This window comes from Photinus pyralis, unplaced genomic scaffold, assembly GCF_008802855.1.
Source record: "Photinus pyralis isolate 1611_PpyrPB1 unplaced genomic scaffold, Ppyr1.3 Ppyr1.4_LG5, whole genome shotgun sequence".
NCBI classification, from domain to species: domain Eukaryota; kingdom Metazoa; phylum Arthropoda; class Insecta; order Coleoptera; family Lampyridae; genus Photinus; species Photinus pyralis.
In genome coordinates, this window is record NW_022170596.1 from 1,946,822 (window position 1) to 1,958,566 (window position 11,745).

Genomic DNA, 11,745 nt, shown 5'->3' on the forward strand with positions numbered 1-11,745 from the left:
TAACAGAAGTTGCATCTTACAAATGGGAAATGAATGCAAGTGGAAATGCGCTTTATGTAAATCGTTTACGATTACTTTTTAACTTGTTAAATCTACCTGCAAATGGACTCAAGCTAAACCTCGAGCTAAACTAACTGATGTTATAATCGTACAAAATAGCAGAACGTAAGTTTGTAATATTGACAGATATTCTAAAAAGACAGTTCTCGTATATCAATTTTTATTTTAATTGCTTTATTTAAAAAGAAGACACCAATGTACTGCTTGGTGCTTGCAATGGTAGATGGTGCCGCTAGTTAAACATGTTAAATTCAAATAAATGTTTTCGAAAATTTTCTGTTTTCAAAGACTTGATAATCGCTTAGGGTTTGGCCTTTGCTGGCCGTGATCCTTCCTTTATTCGCTAGACTGTGGACCATATAAGCATCAGTACCAAAAGTTATTTCAGCGTGCGGTCATTTCTTAGGGATGGGTCAATTAAACCTCACTTAACAGTCAGAGCTGGGGAGTATTCGAATCACTTATTTTGTTACTTCGTGGTCAAAAAACACGTAGTTACCAAAAATGCATCAAATTCACTTATTGGACATTGAAGAATGCGTTTGGTCGTTTCTCTAATAAAATCGGCGTAGGTCTATATAGCGGATTTGTTAAAAATTTGTTCATCAAGTTATTAAAAACAAGCAATATTGGCGTTTTAAAAAAAAAACATTTTTTTAAATGGACTACCAATCAATTAACCAAGATCAGTTTTAGAGAAAAAGTTAGCAGTTCAGATTTCAATTATATGGCTTTGTTTCACTTTTGTACTCGAAATAGTTCACAAAATAATTTAAAAAACATCATTTTGGCTATTTTATGGAGTAAACGACATCTCGTTACACAAAAGTTATCAACGGCTTTAAAATGTGCACAGTGTGATTATACAACGAACTACAAACCAAAGTTAAATAGGCACATGTTCAAATATTTAAAATGTGCAGTGTGATTTTTTAACACATGCTGAACAGTATCTCTTAACTCACAAAACCTCAAATGATTTAATGTACACTGTAATGTCATTTTAAGGAAATGTTAGGCACTGTCGATGTACTCACTGCTGATATAGGTATACGAGGTTCGTCAGGATAGAGGATAAATAAAAATAAATGTTTGCCTGTGTCTATCTTATGCGTGTCTAAATCTTTCATCCGATTTTGATGAAATTTTAGAGAATGGTTAGACGCATTCCAACGAAAGTTTCTGAGTTAGTAAAACACTTTCCGAAATTCCAACGACAACGGGAACAGGAAAAAAGCTTGACATTGAGAATGTAGGCTTCTTTGAAGACGTTAAGATGTACTCTCAAAGAATTTCGCGAAGTTCACACGAGAAAGGGGAAAAACGGCAACGAGGTACGGGAAAAAACGATATTTCCCAAAGGCGGTACGAGGTTCGCCGGGGCTGCTAGTAAATAATAATATTGTCTTTTATTATCCCAATAAAAGAAGATTAAAAACTTTACACTTGGTATGTTATTTTCGGTAATTTATACGAGGGTGATTCTAAAATTAATTACCTATTTTAAATCTTTGTGGCCATAAATGGATCAAAATCGTTCTCCTTTGACTTTTCGTTACTGCAAAAATCCATTTTACCTAGTTATCCAACAACAGGGATTTTAAACAATTTTGAAGTTATCAAACTTAGCTTTCTATCGTAACTACTACCAGGATCATTGTGGCTCACTCGGGTATTTTAAAGCGTACATCCAGGGTGTACCATTTATGTTTTGAAATTTATGGTAGCAATAACTAAAAGGAAAATATTGTTCAGAGTTATTCAAATGGATGTTACTCACCCACCAATATTTCTGTATTTATTAATTTTATTTTTGAGCTTTATTTTTGAGTTGGTTGGGTTTCAGCCAACGCTGCTCTACCAAACCAACCCACTATTACCCATGCCCAAATCCGGATTCGAACCAGAGACCCTTAGTACTGCAGCAGTCGAGCTTCAAACCCACTGTGTCACACGGCCATATTTCCAATTCTACCAAAGTTACAGGGGAAAGTCCAGTTTGGTTCACATACGGTATAGAGTGGCTTATTTAACATACATAATACAGGATTGACACCTTTAAATTTCATCACTATGAAAGAAATTAAAAAAATGAAAAAAGAAAAACTTTTGAATAGAAATCAGTAGCGGTATCCGTAATTTTTATATAGACTGAAGTTTATTACAAACAACGCACTAGTAGTTCATTTCTTGATTATTGTTAAAAGCGACAAATATCCCTTTTAATAATGACGAAATGAAATGCTGCTTAACTAGTTGATGATCTGCACCTTAAAAAAAAAATCTATACACCTGTAATGGACATGAAGAGTATTCTACACCAAAATAATGGCTGAAGTGATAGCAGGCATAAACATATTTAAAATATAAAAAAATGTATAAAACCCTTCTAGTTATCAAATATTATGGAAATTTGAAGTTGTTCCTAAATCATGCAGTCCTTTTCTGCATTACCTTTAGAGACAGACAAACTAAGTAGTATCAGATGCAGTGTCTTTATTATTGCCAACTGTCAAATTTAAAATCTCGAGTGTTCAGTTACAAGAGTTTTTCCAAAATCTTTTATATACAGTAACGCCGTAACGGTAAGGAAAACAGTAAATCACACGCAATTAAAAAAAGCTTAAGAAATCTAATCTGTAAATATGCGCTTCCAAAAGTATAGGCGGAATAATCAGTGCTAAAATAAATTACATTGGCGTGAACATGCATCAAGTGAGCAGAGAGAGACTTGGTTCCGGAACGTTGGGTGTTGCTATTGTTACCGAACAATATCACGATCCGGATCCCGTCAGATTGCGTCTGCTATTGTGAGGGAGTCTTCCCCTAATCGCATTTTACTTACGACACTTGTATTCTATTACAATTATTATGTATCCGACACGACCTTATTACATTAAATTGGAGGGTGAGTTTAACTTCTTCATTGGCTTTATCGGGTCGCGTAAAACGGGAATATAAACGTAATGCGAATGATTTATTTCCTGCTTGGCTAGAAGCTAAGAAAAATCAACACGCGAATGGCTACAAATATGTTAATTTGAAAATGTACAGCTTGAAAAATATATCTCATCTGCGTGGACACGGCAACGTACGAAGTTGCCAAATTTCTCATTCGTTAAAATAAAATTCCGTTCATATTTGTGTTACATAAAAAACCCTTTTTGAATGTCGGCAATTGCAAGATTATTGACCAACTTCATCAAATTTAATTTTGAACGGTTTAATTATCGAAATGTTTCTTTCACCTCTAGAGGGTGGGAGTCTAGAATTCTAATTAGGGTGGTAAAATGCTCAATGGGCTTGAAATTAACAAATTGCTCAATTCAGCAGTGATATATCAATTTTATAATTTTGTTGTAATGATTGTAGATATACAATGTAACAACTAAAATTGTTAGATATTCACTCATATTTTAATACAAACATACCCTATATCTATACAAACATTTTTTTATATAAGCTCATGATCAATAAACAGCTATGAGAACGCAGACTTAATAAATTAGCGGAAATACGTCATTAACACCAAATTAACACAATTATAAATAATTGCCTACGAGAAAATCCCCGCAATGTTTATTAGATATACATGTTTAGTAATACTTACTTAGCTTACGATAGCGCAGTCAGGTGTTGATATTAAAATATACGCAATGTCTCTATTGATTTCAGCTAACGGAAATACGTTAAAGATGTTAACCTTAATATCTAATTTAATATTTCTAAGAAATATTTTATTACATCCGTTTCCTGAGTACAATTTTAAAAACTATTCTATTTTATAATTGCAACGGTAATTAATCAATGCTAATTAATTTAACTGTTTCATGCTTTTTTGATGTTATATGTTCTTCGACATTATTTCGTAAACGTTAACGAGGGTGGTGTTTGCGAAATCGGGAATGTTAATAATAATCAAATTTAATTTCGGCGCGGTGCGTGTTAAAAATTTGAACCGAAAGGTTACTGAGCATACAATAAATTAATAATGGGCGGTTCGGTGGGAATGTATAATTAATAGTCATAAATATTCAAATGAATATCTTCACGGGAACTTTCCTCGCAACTTTGTTGAATTAATTGTTTATCAAAAGGTCATAATTTGTACATAGAAAAAAAGGTTTTCAGTTTGGGATGTCGCGTAGTTCTAAAGTTCATTCAAACTGGGTCATCTGTAGGCTTACTCCTTAATATATATTTTTCTTTTTCTAATGTAACTGTACCGTAGAATCCGAGGTAAAATCTCATAAGGCTCAACTCCTTTCCTACGCGTGATCTATGAATATAGAGATAGTTTTTGAATACAAGCACCAAAAGTATTGCAATCAGAATACATTTTATTGGCGAGACGAGAAAGAAAGACCGCATTTCGAACTTCTATATCGCGTGGCAAAATTCGCAGCGGAAGATACCTTTTGGGCGGCCGAAATCAGCTACCCCTCGATGACGCGCGGCTTGCAAAAAAGGTGGTTAATTCCGCCACTAGGGAAAAAAATGAAATTCCGTCACGTGCGTTTACAAAATCTTTCCGACGACACCAATTTGAAAACAATCGGGCCAAAACTGTAGAAAAAGATTGAAAAAAACCGAAAAATCACCTGGTTAGTACAACACGCTCGGTGATGGCGCCCAGATGTCGCCGACCCGACATCATGTAGCCGGGTCCTTTAAGTTGTTAATTACACGGCCACGGTAGGTACATATACACTGTTCGTCTTTCTACAAGCGTTTTTCTACGGGCCCGCATTTACTGCCAGCCAGCTAGCCAGTCAGCCAGCCACCCGGGTAAAGATTAAAAGCTACCTTTTTACAAATAAATTTGCAAAAATGCACGACAAATACATAAATATCTCGCCAGCAGTGCGAGAACGTACAATTCGTTTTTGTATCGTTTTAAATGATCCAAGTACGAATAAGCGCAATACATACAATAGACCCCTAAAATTTATTCATTTAACTTAGCCCATGCCTTGATACATCGCAATACTCGCTGTCTTAATTTCGCTTATTCCCGTTCCCGTGGGAGTTTCGGGCAGTGCTTTAGTAGTACACCTTAACAACTTCAAAGGAACCAACGTTCTAAATGTCAAGTCTCTATCTTTATCAATTTCGATTGTAAAACGTAAAATTCCGTTTTTTTGCCGTTCCCAAAGGATTTCGTACAATTTCTTAATGCTCCCTTACAATCCTAAAGGAACCTAAATTTCAACTTTCTACGCCCAGTAGTTTCGGCTGTGTGTTGTCTGTCACTCACTCAGTAACGGAAGAGTGAGGGTGAGAAGAGGGTGAAAATTTTGTCTGGAAGACTGAATATATATGGTGTCCAAAATTCTGCTAACCAGTCTACGTACCTACTTTAAATTTGTTGTCAGTGGAGTAGTTCTTACGTTGCGTCTTCTCTGTTCAAAGCGCTGGAAGAAACTACATATTAATTTTCCCCATTTCAGTGCCCCTAATATTAGCGCGTGATTGGTTGTCCAGTATTAACCAATCAAGATCTTTAATGTATATTTTAAATTAAACTGAAGTGGTAAGTCCCACGAGTTTAGTCAAAATTTAAAATGTCATTGCATTATTGCGACAGTTGAATTACGATGGAAAATGTTGTAATTACAACGGGCTCTTCTTTTTTTTATGTTGTTGTCTTTATTTGGAACTTTACGGCCTCTTTATCATCAGTGCAAAATTATTTCTGTGTGTACTGGGTGCAAATATTGTTTGGAGCACTGAATATATCTTCAAAACAATATTCCTTTAAAGAAGCTTTTTTATGGTACCCAAAATTATAAAAAGTTTTCTACCAAGGTACGTATAGGTACTTGAAATTTGTGGTCAGTGGCATAGTTCTGCAAAAAATGGTCAAGGGTGGCATATTTGAGAGCAAACTTTTACTAATTTTGGATACCATAAAAAGGTTCTTTAAAAAAGTGAGTAAAACAAATGAAATAAAGAAATATTCATGTATCAAACTAAAAAAATCAAAAATCTAAACACAGAAAGACCTTATTTTGGCGATTCATCCTTGACGTAGAGTTAATGTTGAAATTGTTCATAACAAAATAAAAATTAAACGGTACATAATGCATAAAAGCAGTAGGTATGTCCATATAATCTTTTTTTATGGTGGTTGGTACCTCATTACTAGGAAATGGGCGGTTGCAAGTGGAGGTGTTAGTAGATTTTAGAAACCAGATGTGGATAAGTAAATGGCTTGCAGACAAATACAGTTGGTTAAACCTAATTGGCACATAATTGCCCGTTTCAAAATTTCCTCCAGATCTCCCCATTGGCTTCCCTCGACTAATTATCTTGAACCTCGTCTTGAACAGTAATCGTATTTCCTTGATTGCGTGTCATTACGAATCTGGACGTTATTTCTGTGAGAGTTTTTATCCAACCTTGTTGTCTGTAATTGATCTTTTCCGACTTTTTCGAACACTTGCGGTCTAGTATAAAGAGTTTTTTTGGCAATTAGACTAAATACGTATATTGTTGGTATATTTAAATTAATAACTTTGTAATGTGTGAAATAAAGGTCTTGGCTTTAGGCAGCGTTTATGCTAAACAAAACAAAGGCAAAATTATCATGTTGGAGAGTATTCTCTATTATACAAATGTCGCAAGTTGATGATCAAATCGCGTGTTTGACACAACTGTCGAGCATCGCATCCGCTGACGGCTATCATCATTAAACCTCCTCACTATTTTCAAGTTATTTATTATTACAACCTACTAGATTTTTTGTTGACACTTTAAAAGTATTTCGGTTAATAACTGTTATGGCCTCAGGGCTCTTGTACCACAAAATCGAGAAATATAATGGAACATTACGAGGCGGTAGCAGCGTATATGTGACATTGTTAAACTATACCTACCTCGTTACCACCATTGTCCATTTGTAACATCTGTCCTCCCAAACGACGTGTTTGTTACATTTTATACAATTTTGAATTACTGTCATCGACCTACGCGCCACAATGCCGTATTTTATATCCGATTGTTTACGGAATTCTGAAAACCCATGCGCTAATCAGACTTGTAATCAAAGAAAGATTAATCGAAGGTGGCAGGTGCTTTCTACATCTAGAAGCCTTAATTGCGTTAAGCTTCTTTTACCCTTGTTTATGGGTTATTATATTCAAAAGCAGTGATTCTTAACTTTTGTATAATATACAAATAGATTTGGCGTTGGGACGTTTTTTAGTACAACCTTCGAGCAACACCTTTTTAGCAGCGGGTGCTCATTCATATTCAAGGCACGACATTTAAAAAAATCAAATATTTGTCGATTAATTGATGCTGTCTGGGTAGGAGCTGACAGACGAGCTCCCACTGTTCTCCCTACACCCTATGGCTTTGTATAAAATATCGAGAAGTAATTGAAACAGACAGCCAGCCCTGTAATGGCATCCCCCAGCCTCACCTTGACCATAAATTAGCTAGACAATCCGGTATTTACAAGAAAACGTATTTGTGAGGGTTGTGTGTAACAGCCTGTTCCGGGGAAAGAGGAAGAAGCAATTTAGTGGGCTTACTCCGGGAAATCAATGAAGACAACTCGAGGGGCGCAGAGCCGATCCGAATTAGATACACTTCCACTAGAAATATCTTTGGAAATGTGCGGGAAAATGGCTCCATAATGCTCTCGTCTGAGTGAGTTAATTAGGGCTTAGTTTCACTCTAAATCAAATCATACTCCGCTTGTTACATTTATTTACATCAGCCGCGATTTCTGCAGATAACTTTCCACTGTTGTTCTTGTTGGCGAACTTTGTGTAATTAAATTCTTATTTCTCGGCTTGTTTCAATTTATTGGCGCGTATTTTTATGTACTTCATTTGAATAGAAAACGACTTTCAAATTTAAGAATTTTACGAGTGATCATGGTGGTCATGACAATATTTATGTTCTCCGCAATAAAGTCTCGTACGTCCGACTTCTAGGGACATTGGATCATAAATGGACACACTTGTTAAATCTATGCCTGCGCCACCCACCTCGCTAAAAGCTCACCCGGCGATGACGCTTTGCGATTTATTACTCTCCCACCCGCTGCTAGTCTTACAAGCACAAACTTTTTGTTTGTTTTCTGCTCTTATCTCTTTGACTTTTGTTACATTGGTTTCTGCAGAAAGTTCTGAATTACCTTTTTCTATGGGTTCACTTTAAGCGTAACTGATATGTTTACTAAATGGCTGTTAAAAGGATCCATTCTAGAAAGTTTCTAATCTATTTCCAAATTATACAATAATGCGAAATTTTAGTACATAGTAAAAATAAAAACGGTCTTTGTAACTACATTTCCAAAGAGAAACAATCGTAAAAATTCCCCTTTGAGAAACAATGGGGAACGTAACCTCGAAGATGGGAAGGTCAAAACATCAAATTTTTCGACTTTATTTTATTTCACTCTGACTCTGACAGCCCAATTTTGCACCTAGTTAGTTTCGGTTATTGTTCGCATTCAGAGGGTAGAAACCCTTAATTCTGGTTATTGCAATCACATTTTTTAAATTTTTGTACTAATGTGAATTTCATACCTAATCTCTAATCTGGGCAACATTTGTAGATGTGAAGCGTGAAATCGTTGAAAAAATGACCAAAACGCAATGGATATTAAAATAACGACGAGTGTCTTTTTTGGAGGCGAATATTCCATGAAGGGAAATTAATGAGTTTCCTGAAGAACAATTCTTCGGCAGCGGGATGTCATGAACGTGAAATTTTCTTGGAGTAAGTACCTGGTGGGAACAAATTTCGGTGGGAAAGTTTCAATGCTAAGTATATGTAAAAAATAAACAAAAAAGTCAGATGTTTCTTATATACCAAATTTTTGAAGACCGCATATTCTGAGGTTGGTAAAATATTCCGAAGGTGAATTCATAAGAATGAGTATTCACTTGGTGGCGAGTTTTCTGTCAAATATGCTGGTGGCGAATTATCGGATGCAAATTTATCGATGCGAATTTTCTTCAATCAAGTCAAAATTCTTTAAGCTTGCCTGATGTTGAAATTGTGGAAAAATGGGCTTCCAAACTTCGCAAAAAGCACAAGATGGTAAAGGGGAGGCACACATACTCATTGGCTACTGCCGATTGTTCGATTAATCCGCCTCTGAAGGCGATTCAACTATGAAAATCTGCGGTGGGACCATCGGGTGCCCTTTGATATCTTCATTCATTCGTAATGTGTGCCATAAGTTGAGATGACACTGCTTTTTCTAAAAACCCGCTGCATAAACGGCCAACTAGCTCAGGGACGATAACGTATATCAGAGCATGAGATATCACAGTTGTTAGTTTGGTAGGGCATGTAACATTTGCGTAAACTTCTTCGTGTCCCAATCAAAAGTTGAGCGCCACCCAGTTTCCTTAAATGATTGGAGCTTCCTCGTATGAAACTGGGAATTAGTATTGAAGGCAAACGATTTCCGGTAATAAAATTCCCAAAAATGCAACAATAATTGCCATCAGTCAACTTGTTACATAATTAAACTTGACATCCCTTTTAATTCGTAATCGATTACGTTAAGTTGCGGCCCCGAAATTATTATGACAAAGTGGCATCGATAATGAACGTACAAGTATCCTATAATAGTACATTATATATCAAGGTAGAGAAGTCCACTATTATTGCCTGAGCACCAAGATTACATCTCGAGGCGCTTGCGCCAAGGGGTGTAAGGTGCGAAGGCAATAATAGACTTCTCTACCGTGGTATATATACTATTTTTTTCACTACTAGCACTTGAAGTCCTCTAAATTAACATATTATATTGATAAGAAAGTGAACGGTTGGACAGAAATTTTTGTTTATTAATATAACATATCAATCAAGTGTGTGGAAGTACAAGTCAAACAGGCCGTATTTTGATCTGTCATTGAGATATTTTCAAAGAGTAATTTCGTTCGAATTTTTTCAAAATGTGATAATTTTAGGTATGTAATTTCTCTGGAAATGGCGGATGGTGGCAATTATTCATTTAAGAGAACTTGTCTAAACTTTTATTGAGCAAAATTTTGGGTTGTGTTTTTTAAAAGTGACAGCTTGACAGTTCTCATTATTGACTACTAGTTAATAATGTCCACATTATTAACCACTTTGAACAACTGCCGAGAAAGCCTACTTTACAAGTGGAAAAAAGGTTAATAATCATCTCATCAGACGCTAGTAGTGAAAAAAATAATGTTACTTTTGATGAAGAAATAACAAGTATAGAAAGAGAGCTCTGTTCCGACGCTTCCAGCAATTCACTCTAAAACAAAGAAACGACGCAGGAAACCCGAGTAAACCACTCGGTCATTGAGATGATGGTTACTTGAGGAGCCAAAATACTTGTATTCCCAACCACGATCGACTGCGTTAGTTAAGTGTTGCAATCCCTGAAGGAGAAGGCACACTCACATTTATACACCACCAAAACTGGATTATGCATCATTGGGTTAGTGGATCTAAGTGCTCATTAATGATTAAATTCAAAGAAAACTAACATTATTGGTATAAGCCCTTGAAAAGGCATTACCCACTAGCTACAAACTTAATTAATTGGAGGAAAGAAAAGCTATCACAATGACCTATTGGATTAGTTTCTTTTCTCCGGTCTAAGCGCTGTTTGCTATAGGTTATCTCAGATAAGGTGCGGTCATTGTACATATGTCTGCATTTTAAAAATTTAGATAGGTACGCTGAACAGGTCAGAGTTCAATGGACAGGTATCAAGTAATTAAACCTTGAACTTGTACGTAGACGTATAATTTGAAAAAAAACTAGTATTTAAAAGCCAAAACTAGATTTAGAACCCTAAAGGAAAATAAAATAAATTGGACCACAAAACTTAACTTATTTCCAATTAATAGCAGTTCAAAATTAAATTGGCTCAAACTTCGAACGGCAAAATTCTACAACGTACATAGGTAGCAGGTGATTAAAGAAAATGACCGTACCTACGTATTCATCATAATTCAATTAAATCCTCCACAATGCGAGATAAGTGCCGAAAATCTCCATGTTATTTCGAGAATCACACCAATCCGGTTCATCTCTATAAAATACTAATACTTCAACACATCGTCATTGAATTTTAAGCAATGAACACTCTGGAAACATGCCGACCAAAAAGGAAACGAAAAGAACACGCGCATCCAACTCGCCTTACATATAAACCACAGTGACCTTCAAACAAATTATACCAGAGATAATCAAAATGTTACAAATGCCATCGTAATAGCGAGAAGTTAACGGACAAGTTTTAAGACCTTGATCAATTGTACCCGTAGGTACTTTGTAAATGTCATTTGCACTTGAGAATTACACGAACCGTCTATGAAATGTTTCGTGGAACACAAATGCGTTATGTTTACGGTGTGTCGTTTTTGCAATATTTCAATTTCAGGGTGCTGAGGACGGACATCTACGTAATGTGTCATACACATTTCTCTACTTACTAGTTTCTGGGATGTAACATGTTTTATAGTCTCATTTCAGAGATGTAACAATAATATTATTGGGCAATGTTCTGTTATAACACTTGAATCACTAATTTGTATATGCACATGTAAATTATATTATAATTATTATAAGTGGAAAAATCCCGTCATTGATTCTGGACATACCTACGTACTAGTTACAGGATATAAATCTACTCTCCTTTTCCAACTTTATTTCACGACAATAATTTTTTTA